Here is a 10956-nt window from a genome sequence, read left to right as displayed (position 1 = left end):
GGATATGGTGTTGGGTAAGTTGAGGGGACTGAAGGCCGACAAATCCCCGGGGCCTGATAAACTACATCCTAGGGTACTTAAGGAGGTGGCCCTGGAGATAGCAGATGCTCTAAGGATCATCTTCCGGAACTCCATTGACTCGGGAACAGTACCCGTGGATTGGAGGGTAGCTAATGTTACCCCAATATTTAAAAAGGGGGGTAGAGAGAAAGCAGGGAATTATAGACCAGTAAGCCTTACATCGGTTGTGGGCAAAATGCTAGAGTCCATTATTAAGGATAAAATAGCGGAGCACTTGACAAATGGGGAAAGGATCGGATAGAGTCAACATGGATTTACAAAGGGTAAATCGTGTTTGACTAATCTGCTGGAATTTTTTGAGGAAGTAACTGGTAAAATAGATGGGGGAGAGCCAGTGGATGTGGTGTACCTTGACTTCCAGAAAGCCTTCGATAAGGTTCCACACAAAAGATTATCATGCAAAATTAAGGCTCATGGGATTGGGGGCAAAGTATTAACGTGGATAGAGAACTGGCTGGCGGATAGAAAACAGAGAGTTGGAATAAACGGCTCGTTTTCGGAGTGGCAGGCAGTGACCAGCGGGGTGCCGCAAGGATCTGTCCTGGGACCCCAGCTGTTCACAATATATATAAATGATCTGGATCAGGGAATTGGATGCAATATTTCCAAATTCGCTGACGACACTAAACTAGGAGGAGGGGTGGGCTCTGATGAGGATGTCAGGAGGCTACAGTGCGATTTGGACAGGTTGGGGGAATGGGCGGATACGTGGCAGATGCACTATAATGTGGATAAATGCGAGGTTATCCACTTTGGGGGTAAAAACAGGAGGGTGGATTATTATCTAAATGGCAATAGATTGGGAGATGGGGAAGTGCAGAGGGACCTGGGTGTTCTTGTGCACCAGTCACTGAAGGAGAGCATGCAGGTGCAACAGGCGATTAAGAAGACAAATGGTATGTTGGCCTTCATATCAAGGGGGTTCGAGTATAGGAATAGGGATACCTTACTACAGCTGTACAAGGTGCTGGTGAGACCGCATCTGGAGTATTGTGTACAGTTTTGGTCGCCCCATCTGCGGAAGGATGTTCTTGCCATGGAAAGAGTGCAGCGGCGATTCACCAGGCTGATACCTGGAATGGCGGGAATGACCTATGAGGAGAGATTGAATAGTTTGGGCTTGTACTCACTGGAGTTTAGAAGATTGAGAGGGGATCTCATCGAAACATATAAAATTATGGCAGGCCTGGACAGGCTGAATTCAGAGAGAATGTTTCCAATGGCAGGGGAGCACAGAACCAGGGGCCACAGTCTAAAAATAGCGGGCAAATCATTTAAAACAGAGATGAGGAAGAATTTCTTCACTCAAAGAGTGGTGAGCCTGTGGAATTCCCTGCCACAGAGGGCTGTGAAGGCTAATTCAATAAATATTTTCAAGAGAGAATTGGATATATTTCTGAAGGCTAAGGGGATTAAGGGTTACGGAGAAAAGGCGGGGACGGGGTACTGAACTGGTAAGATCAGCTATGATCTCAGACGAAGATCAGCCATGATCTCATTGAATGGCGGAGCAGGCTCGAAGGGCCGAATGGCCTACTCCTGTTCCTATCTCTATGTTTCTATGTTTCTATAACTTGGAACCAGGAGATAACGTATACGTAAAGGTCTTCAAAAGAAAGAACGGACTACAACCACGCTTTGAAGGGCCATACCAATTACTCCTGACAACGAACACAGCTGTTAAAAACAAGGAAAGACCGACCTGGATACACGCATCCCATTGCAAGAAAGCACCAGATGGGGACATTTAAAAAAAAAAGACTTGAGACGATGAAATTATTGTTCACGCTGTATGTGCTCATTGAGATGGTATACGTAAACTGTCAGAGATATATTGAAGAACCCCGAAAGAAACGAGAATTACATGTTAACACTTTTCTGTATATGGCTTACGAGCATGCTAAGGATAGTGGTAGATCTAGTTGCTGGGTCTGTGTCCATATACCCATTCACACCACAGGAGGAATCCCACTAAGATCTATTCCCTTTAATATTCCCGAAACAGCAGAATGGATCATAAGGCGAAATAGTTCAGGCAACCCAGACAGAACCATGGATATGATTCAGTGGAGATCAGCAGGTTATAATCTGACCACCTTCCAGGGATGGTATCAACCCAATTATAACCATACAGGTATTATCGCGGGGATGGTCAAAACGGAAATGAAGTCGGTATCCTTAGGCCAAAATTTAAATTTGGCACGAGGACCGACAAAAGGGACTGAAAGAATTAATGTGGGCTATATTGTCCTAGGTAGGACAAAATGGGGGAATGTAGAAGTGCATCAGCATAGAAATATATATCCACGCATATTAGTATAAAATAAGCACACATACTCTCTTATATTAAAATGGAGTCTGGAACTGTTTCAACAGGCCAAAATGGCTTCACACAGTATAACATAAGGGGAAACGGGCAGGCCCATATTAGGAAGCGGTTTAAGGAAGAGGATGTGACTCCTTTGTAGCTTGCAGGCTAAGCAGTTCCAGTAAACAAGATAAGCTTAGCAGAACAAAAAGCATGATAACCGAAGGACATGTACTGTAAACATTCATATGAATGTCCAGAACCAAAGTGAGAGACAAACCGTCTCCATTGTATAAAATTAATTAACTTTATCTAAAGGTATTCCTGCATCATGACTTTTGATTATCTATTGGCTAACCTTATCTTAAGACACCGAGGCTCTGCTGACCCTTTAGTCATCTTTTTGTTGACCTTAAACATTCCTTGCTCATCTCTTTTTAATGTTATTAATTGTGTCTCTCAATACTATACCATGTGATAAAAGGTTTTGATCTTTGTGTATAAAAAGAGGTGTTTTTGTCCATGTATTCAGAGAAGTCACGATAGCCTTTGCCTACGTGATTGCTCCCCTTGCTAGCAAGTAGTTAAATAAAGTCTGCCTTTGACGATCACTTTGTTTCACAGAGTCTTATTGAACAGTCGAAACTTCGACAGTCAGAATTCAAAAGTGACATCACAGCCAAGCTTGTAGGTGATTGGCTGGTTGGTGAGTACTTTTCCTTCCCTTTTAAACCTTTATAAGTTGGTAAGTTCAAATAAATAGAGGTGTGATATTCATAACATAAGAACATAATAAGAACATAAGAAGTAGATTAACAAATTCAGATGTAGTCCGTGGTCAGGGACAGGAGGGTATGACTATGAGTGAGGCAGGTACGGGGATCCAGGAGGTAGTGTTGGAGGAGCAGCTGCCCTTGCTCTTGTCCAACAGGTTCGAGGCTCTTACTCCCTATGGGGATGGGAATGGGGACTGCAGGGAGGATGAGCAACCTGGCCACAGCACCATGGAATGAGGGGCCATTCAAGTGGGGGGAGTAAAAAGAAATGTTGTAGTGGTAGGGGATAGTATCTTTAGGGGGATAGATAGTGTTCTTTGCAGCCGAGAGCGAGAGTCCCGAAGGCTGTGCTGCCTGCCCGGTGCCAGGGTTAAGGACATCTCCTCTGGGCTGGAGAGAAACTTGGAGTGGGAGGGGGAGGATCAAGTTGTCGTGGTCCATGTTGGTACCAATGACATAGATAGGACAAGGAAAGAGGTTCTGCTGAGGGATTATGAGCAGCTAGGGGCCAAATGAAAAAACAGAACCACAAGGGTAGTAATCTCTGGATTACTACCTGAGCCACGAGCAAATTTGGCTCGGGTAAATAAAATCAGAGAGTTAAATGTGTGGCTCAAGGACTGGTGTGGGAGAAATGGGTTTTGCTTCTTGGGATATTGGCACCAGTACTGGGACAGGAGAGAGCTGTTCCGTTGGGACAGACTTCACTTGGCCAGTGCTGGGACTAGAATCCTGGCGAATTGAATAACTAGGGCTGCAGAGAGGGCTTTAAACTAATTAGTGGGGGGGAGGTTTCAAGAGAGCAAAAAATAAAAATGTCAGTGGAGAAGGCAATAGAGCAAGGTAGCAGTGGGGGAATTAAAAGCCAGAGCGTGTCAGGAAGGGACAGAATGTATAAAGATAAAGGTAAAATAGTAAAGGGGGTAATAGGAGGAATACATTGTCACAAAACATATTTAAAAGTTCTTTATCTGAATGCACGCAGCATTCGTAACAAAATAGACGAGTTGACGGTAAAATAACTACACATGGGTATGATCTGGTGGCCATTACAGAAACATGGCTGCAAGGTGACCATGACTGGGAGCTAAACATCCAGGGGTATTTGACAATTAGGAAGGACAGACAGGAACGAAAGGGAGGTGGGGTGGCTATGTTAATAAAGGATGGAATCACTGCAATTGTGAGAAATGATATTGGGTCAAAGGATCAGGATAGTGAAACAGTTTGGGTCGAGATAAGGATTAATAAGGGGAAAAAGTCACTAGCGGGTGTAGTCTATAGGCCTCCTAACAGTTGCAACTCTGTTGGTCAGAGTATAAATCAGGAAATAGTTGGGGCTTGTAATAAGGGAACAACTATAATCATGGAGGATTTTAACTTTCATATTGACTGGACAAATCAAATTGGGCAGGGCAGCCTTGAGGAAGGGTTCATAGAGTGCATTAGGGACGCGTTCCTTGAGCAGTATGTTACTGAACCAACCAGGGGGCAGGCAATCTTAGATCTAGTCCTGTGTAATGAGACAGGATCAATAAAAAATGTCCTGGTAAAGGATCCCCTTGGAATGAGTGACCACAACATGGTTGAATTCCAAATTCAGTTGGAGGGTGAGAGAGTTAGATCTCAAACCAGCGTACTAAGCTTAAATAAAGGAGACAAGAAGATATGAGAGCAGAGTTGACTAAAGTGGACTGGGAAAATAGATTAAAGTGTAAGATGGTACATGAGCAGTGGTGTACATTCAAGGAGATATTTCACAACTTTCAAGAAAAATATATTCCACTGAGGAAAAAGGGGCGTAAAAGAAATGACAGCCATCCGTGGCTAAGTAAAGTAATAAATGATAGTATCCGACTGAAAACAAGGGCATATAAAGTAGCCAAATCTAGTGGGAGGATAGATGATTGGGAAGCATTTAAAAGCCAGCAAAGAATAACTAAAAGATTAATTAAGAAAGGGAAGATAGATTATGAAAGTAAACTAGCAAAAAATATAAAAACAGATAGCAAGAGTTTCTATAGTTATATAAAAAGAAAAAGGGTGGCTAACGTGAATGTTGGACCCTTAGAGGACGAGACCGGGAAATTAGTGGTGGGGAACATGGAGGTGGCAAAAACGCTGAACAAATATTTTGTATCAGTCTTTACAGTAGATGACACTAAAAATATCCCAACACTGGACAAACAGGGGGCTATGGGGGGGAGGAGCTAAACATGATTAAAATCACTAAGGAGGTGGTACTCGGTAAGATAATGGGACTAAAGGCAGATAAATACCCTGGACCTGATGGCTTACATCCTCGGGTCTTGAGAGAAGTGGCGGTGGGGATTGCGGATGCATTGCTGGTAATTTTCCAGAACTCCCTGGATTCAGGAAAGGTCCCGGCAGATTGGAAAACTGCTAATGTAACGCCCATATTTAAAAAGGGAAGTAGACAAAAGGCTGGAAATGATAGACCAGTTAGCCTAACATCTGTGGTTGGTAAAATGTTGGAGTCCATTTTTAAGGAAGCAGTAACAGGACATTTGGATAAGCATAATTTAATCGGACAGAGTCAGCATGGTTTTATGAAGGGGAAGTCATGTTTGACAAATTTGCTCGAATCCTTTGAGGACGTAACAAACAGGGTAGATAAAGGGGAACCAGTGGATGTGGTGTATTTGAACTGCCAAAAGGCACTTGACAAGGTGCCACACAAAAGATTAATGCAAAAGATAAAAAATCACGGGATTGGGAGTAATATACTGGCATGGATGGAAGATTGGCTATCTAACAGAAAACAGGGAGTTGGGATAAATGGTTCATTCTCAGGTTGGCAATCAGTGACTAGTGGTGTTCCGCAGGGGTCAGTGCTGGGACCCCAACTCTTTACAATCTATATTAATGATTTGGAGGAAGGGACCGAGTGCAACATATCTAAGTTTGCCGACGATACAAAGATGGGAGGGAAAGCAGTGAGTGAGGAGGACCTAAAAAACCTGCAAAAGGACATAGACAGGTTAAGTGAGTGGGCAGAAATTTGGCAGATGGAATATAATGTTGGAAAGTGTGAGGTTATGCACTTTGGCAGAAAAAATCAAAGAGCAAGTTATTATCTAAATGGAGAGAAACTGCAAAGTGCAACAGTACAAAGGGATCTGGGGGTCCTGGTGCATGAAACACAGAAGGTTAGTATGCAGGTACAGCAGGTGATCAGGAAGACCAATGGAATCTTGGCTTTTATTGCAAGGGGGATGGAGTATATAAGCAGGGAAGTCTTGCTTCAGTTATACAGGGTACTGGTGAGGCCACACCTGGAATACTGCGTACAGTTTTGGTTTCCATATTTAAGAAAAGATATACTTGCTCTCGAGGCAGTTCAGAGAAGGTTCACTCGGTTGATTCCGGAGATGAGGGGGTTGACTTATGAGGAAAGGTTGAGTAGGTTGGGCCTCTAGTCATTGGAATTCAGAAGAATGAGAGGCGATCTTATCGAAACATATAAGATTGTGAAGGGGCTTGATCGGGTGGATGCGGTGAGGATGTTTCCACTGATGGGTGAGACTAGAACTAGGGGGCATAATCTTAGAATAAGGGGCTGCCCTTTCAAAACTGAGATGAGGAGAAACTTTTTCACTCAGAGAGTAGTAATCTATGGAATTTGCTACCTCAGTATGCTGTGGAAGCTGCGACATTAAATACATTTAAAACGGAGATAGACAGTTTCCTAGCTGATATGGGATTTAGGGGTTACGAGGAGCGGGCAGGGAAGTGGATGTGAATCTAGTTTCAGATCAGCCATGATCCTATTGAATGGCGGAGCAGGCCCAAGGGGCCTTATGGCCTACTCCTGCTTCTACTTCTTATGCTCTTGTAGGGGGTTTCTCTTGCTCGTTCTGGCCTCCTACCAGGCTTCGTGCAATAATTACTCTTGAGTGGTTCGACCCACTCTTCTGTCAGGGTTGGGGAGCCACGGGGCCGTATAAATACGAGGCCGTGCTCTCCAGGCAAAGGTAGGATCTGGACCCAAGTGCAGAAACCAGACAAGAGACAAATATACAATACTTTGTTTGAACTTTACTAAATTCACACATAACCAGATTAACACAAGGGACACAGCAATATACATAAGAACTAGAGACAAGAGAACTAGAGACAAGTTACAAGACAGCTAGTCAAGATAGGAACTCAGGACAGCTTCCATGAGGAAGCCCACTTGTCTATACTGAGCTTGCAACAAGCTACCACAAGGGGCAACCGGCTTGCCAAGGCACAACTCCAGACAAGCTACCCCGAGGGTAATCGGCTTATCAATGCAAGGCTCAAGACAAGATCCCAACGGCTCCCACATAGCAACACGCTAGTCCAAACAGCACCTTACCAAGACAAGCAGCTCAACAGAACAAGACTTAAATACATCTTAAATCCAGAGACAAGAACACAGACTTAGATACATAGCTCGAGAGAACTAGAACACAAACTTAGATACATAACTCAAGAGAACTAGAACACAGACTTAGATACATAGCTCGAGAGAACTAGAACACAGACTTAGATACATAGCTCAAGAGAACTATGGCAGCCAGCTTGTGAAGGCAAGCTGCCATAGAGGAAAGGCTAGTCACACAGAGAACCTAGTCAAGACAAGGCACATTGTCAAGACTAACTCCCTGGTTCACCCTAGTGAGGACTGAGCACTGAGTGAAACAACAACAGAACTTATATACCAAGAAAACCAGGTGCCACCCATAAACAGCTAACCGGCTGTTTAAGACTAACAGGGTTAGAAACAATTAACACCAAAAACTAGGACAATTAACAAAAGAACAGTGAAGGTGCCATCTAGAGGTTACAAAAAGGAACTGACTGGCACCCTCACAGGACCCCCTCCCCAAGGAACGGCTCCTGACGTTCCAAACACAGGGCTCGAGAGAGAGACAAACAGGGGCTCGAGAGACAAACAGGGCGCTAAGACACTGGGCGCTAAGACACTGGGCGCTAAGACACTGGGCGCTAAGACACTGGGCGCTAAGACACTGGGCGCTAAGACACTGGGCGCTAAGACACTGGGCGCTAAGACACTGGGCGCTAAGACACTGGGCGCTCATTTAAATGAACATAGGGCAAAATACTTAAATTCTCTAAACCTCTGAATTAGTGGTATGGATAACCAAGTGGGGAAAAGACTTAAAGGCTTAAGCTAGATCAATCCGAAGTCACACGTGTAAAACAGAGGCAGCCACACACCCTCCAGGGCATCTAGAACCAAGTCAAAAAACTGAAAGTCTGTTTTAGTACACATGGCAAATCTTCTTAGCTTCTCAAGCAATGATATCTTCCATTCCAACTTTTCACAAACTACAGATGTTCAGAAATCTAAAGACGAAATCATCCTCTTCATCCACTAGCGGCAGGGACATGTCGTGGCAATCATATGACCAAAATCTTTGTAAGCAACAGAGTCATCATTCTCCAAAGTTAGCACGCTCAATGGATTATATTCCGAAGGGATCCAAGAAGGGCGAAGACTCGAGAATCTAACTTGTCCAAGAGAGCTTGAGAATGCAATTGTCCAGGAGAACTCGAGAATGTCTTATCCAGTAGAGCTCAAAAGTTTCATTTGTCCAGAAGAATAACAAAACACAACAAGGTCTTCTTCCTAGGGAACTCGAGAATTAAACACAGAAACACAGGGGGGAGTTATTTGCCCCAGAGAGCTTGAAAATTTACTTGGGATTTAACACAGAAGGCCCAGGAAAAGCTTGAAAGTTTAACACAGTAATGGTCCAGTAGCCTTGAAAATTCACTTGAATTTAACATAGGAGACCTGAAAGTTCTCAAATTAACACAATAGAGACTCAGGAAACTTGAAAATTTACTTGGGATTTAACACAGAAGGCCCAGGACACTTGAGAATTTACTTGGGGGTCTAACAGTAGAGGCCCAAGAGACTTGAAAATTTACTTGGGGTTTAACACAGTAGAGGCCCAGGAAGCTTGAGAGCTTTACCTGGGGGTCTTACAGTAGAGGCCCAAGAAACTTGAGAGATCAACTTGAAAATATAACAAAGGCCCAGAAAACTTGAAAGTTTGCTCAAAATTCTAACACAATGAAGGTCCAAGAGACTTGAGAGTTCACCTGGGGGGTCGAACACAATAGAGGCCCAGGAGACTTGAGAGTTCACCTGGGGGTCTAAATACAGTAACAGCCCAGGAGACTCAAATTTTACTTAAAAGTTTAACACTATGAAGGCCCAGGAGACTCGAAAGTTCACACAAAAATTTAAACACAGGAGACTTGAAATTTTAACACAGTGGGGGGTCTTACTCCTAGAAGACTCAAAAAATTGCCCAAGAGAACTAAAAAATTTAACTCGAGAATTTATATCGCCTAAGAGAACTTGAAATTTTAACTCGAGACTTTCAGACCTTAGCCGGTTGGTTTCTGCTGGGTCTATGTATGGCTCAGTCCTACTGTCAGGGTTGGGGAGCCACGGGGCCGTATAAATACGAGGCCGTGCTCTCCAGGCAAAGGTAGGATCTGGACCCAAGTGCAGAAACCAGACAAGAGACAAATATACAATACTTTGTTTGAACTTTACTAAATTCACACATAACCAGATTAACACAAGGGACACAGCAATATACATAAGAACTAGAGACAAGAGAACTAGAGACAAGTTACAAGACAGCTAGTCAAGATAGGAACTCAGGACAGCTTCCATGAGGAAGCCCACTTGTCTATACTGAGCTTGCAACAAGCTACCACAAGGGGCAACCGGCTTGCCAAGGCACAACTCCAGACAAGCTACCCCGAGGGTAATCGGCTTATCAATGCAAGGCTCAAGACAAGATCCCAACGGCTCCCACATAGCAACACGCTAGTCCAAACAGCACCTTACCAAGACAAGCAGCTCAACAGAACAAGACTTAAATACATCTTAAATCCAGAGACAAGAACACAGACTTAGATACATAGCTCGAGAGAACTAGAACACAAACTTAGATACATAACTCAAGAGAACTAGAACACAGACTTAGATACATAGCTCGAGAGAACTAGAACACAGACTTAGATACATAGCTCAAGAGAACTATGGCAGCCAGCTTGTGAAGGCAAGCTGCCATAGAGGAAAGGCTAGTCACACAGAGAACCTAGTCAAGACAAGGCACATTGTCAAGACTAACTCCCTGGTTCACCCTAGTGAGGACTGAGCACTGAGTGAAACAACAACAGAACTTATATACCAAGAAAACCAGGTGCCACCCATAAACAGCTAACCGGCTGTTTAAGACTAACAGGGTTAGAAACAATTAACACCAAAAACTAGGACAATTAACAAAAGAACAGTGAAGGTGCCATCTAGAGGTTACAAAAAGGAACTGACTGGCACCCTCACACTCTTCCCTACGGTTCTAGACCTTGGACTTAGGTGCAGGGAACTGTAGTGCAGAGAAAAACTCAATAGACCAGGTTGAATAGCACAAAATGGATGCTTTTATTATTAAACAGTTTGCAGCATTATAGAATACATGTCATAAGCACAGATTAAAGTAACTACAAGCATGCACATATCTATAAACTTAACTCTATGGAAATGGGAAACACACGGCACATCGTAAAAGGGGAAACACATTACGATTACCCTTAACCCCCTCCCCTAGACCTAAACTAAGTTTCGACTTGAGGAACTCGGGATCATGCTCACCACTTTCAGATTCGCGAAAAGGGGGTTCGCAGCCTTTTGGCACAGCTTTCCGTCGTCACGTGGATTTGGAAACTTCTGGCGCAGTTTGTTTTTCTTACGCG

The 10956-nt window shown here is 43.7% G+C and overlaps 1 long non-coding RNA gene across 1 annotated transcript; it reads right to left on the bottom strand.

Moving 5' to 3' along the window:
• Positions 1 to 7204: 7204 nt before the first annotated feature.
• On the bottom strand, positions 7205 to 10489 carry LOC147112486 (uncharacterized). Its single transcript, XR_015079509.1, has 2 exons — positions 9422 to 10489; positions 7205 to 9331 (listed from the first exon to the last, which is right to left on the bottom strand). It is a non-coding gene; the product is annotated as an uncharacterized LOC147112486 (long non-coding RNA).
• Between the last annotated feature and the right edge of the window lie 467 nt (positions 10490 to 10956).

This window comes from Somniosus microcephalus, chromosome 9 (genome assembly GCF_052327205.1).
Source record: "Somniosus microcephalus isolate GS21.2 chromosome 9, FLI_Smic_1.0, whole genome shotgun sequence".
Taxonomy (NCBI): domain Eukaryota; kingdom Metazoa; phylum Chordata; class Chondrichthyes; order Squaliformes; family Somniosidae; genus Somniosus; species Somniosus microcephalus.
The sequence above is the reverse complement of the archived record's forward strand: the minus strand, read 5'-3'. Positions and strand labels throughout refer to the sequence as shown.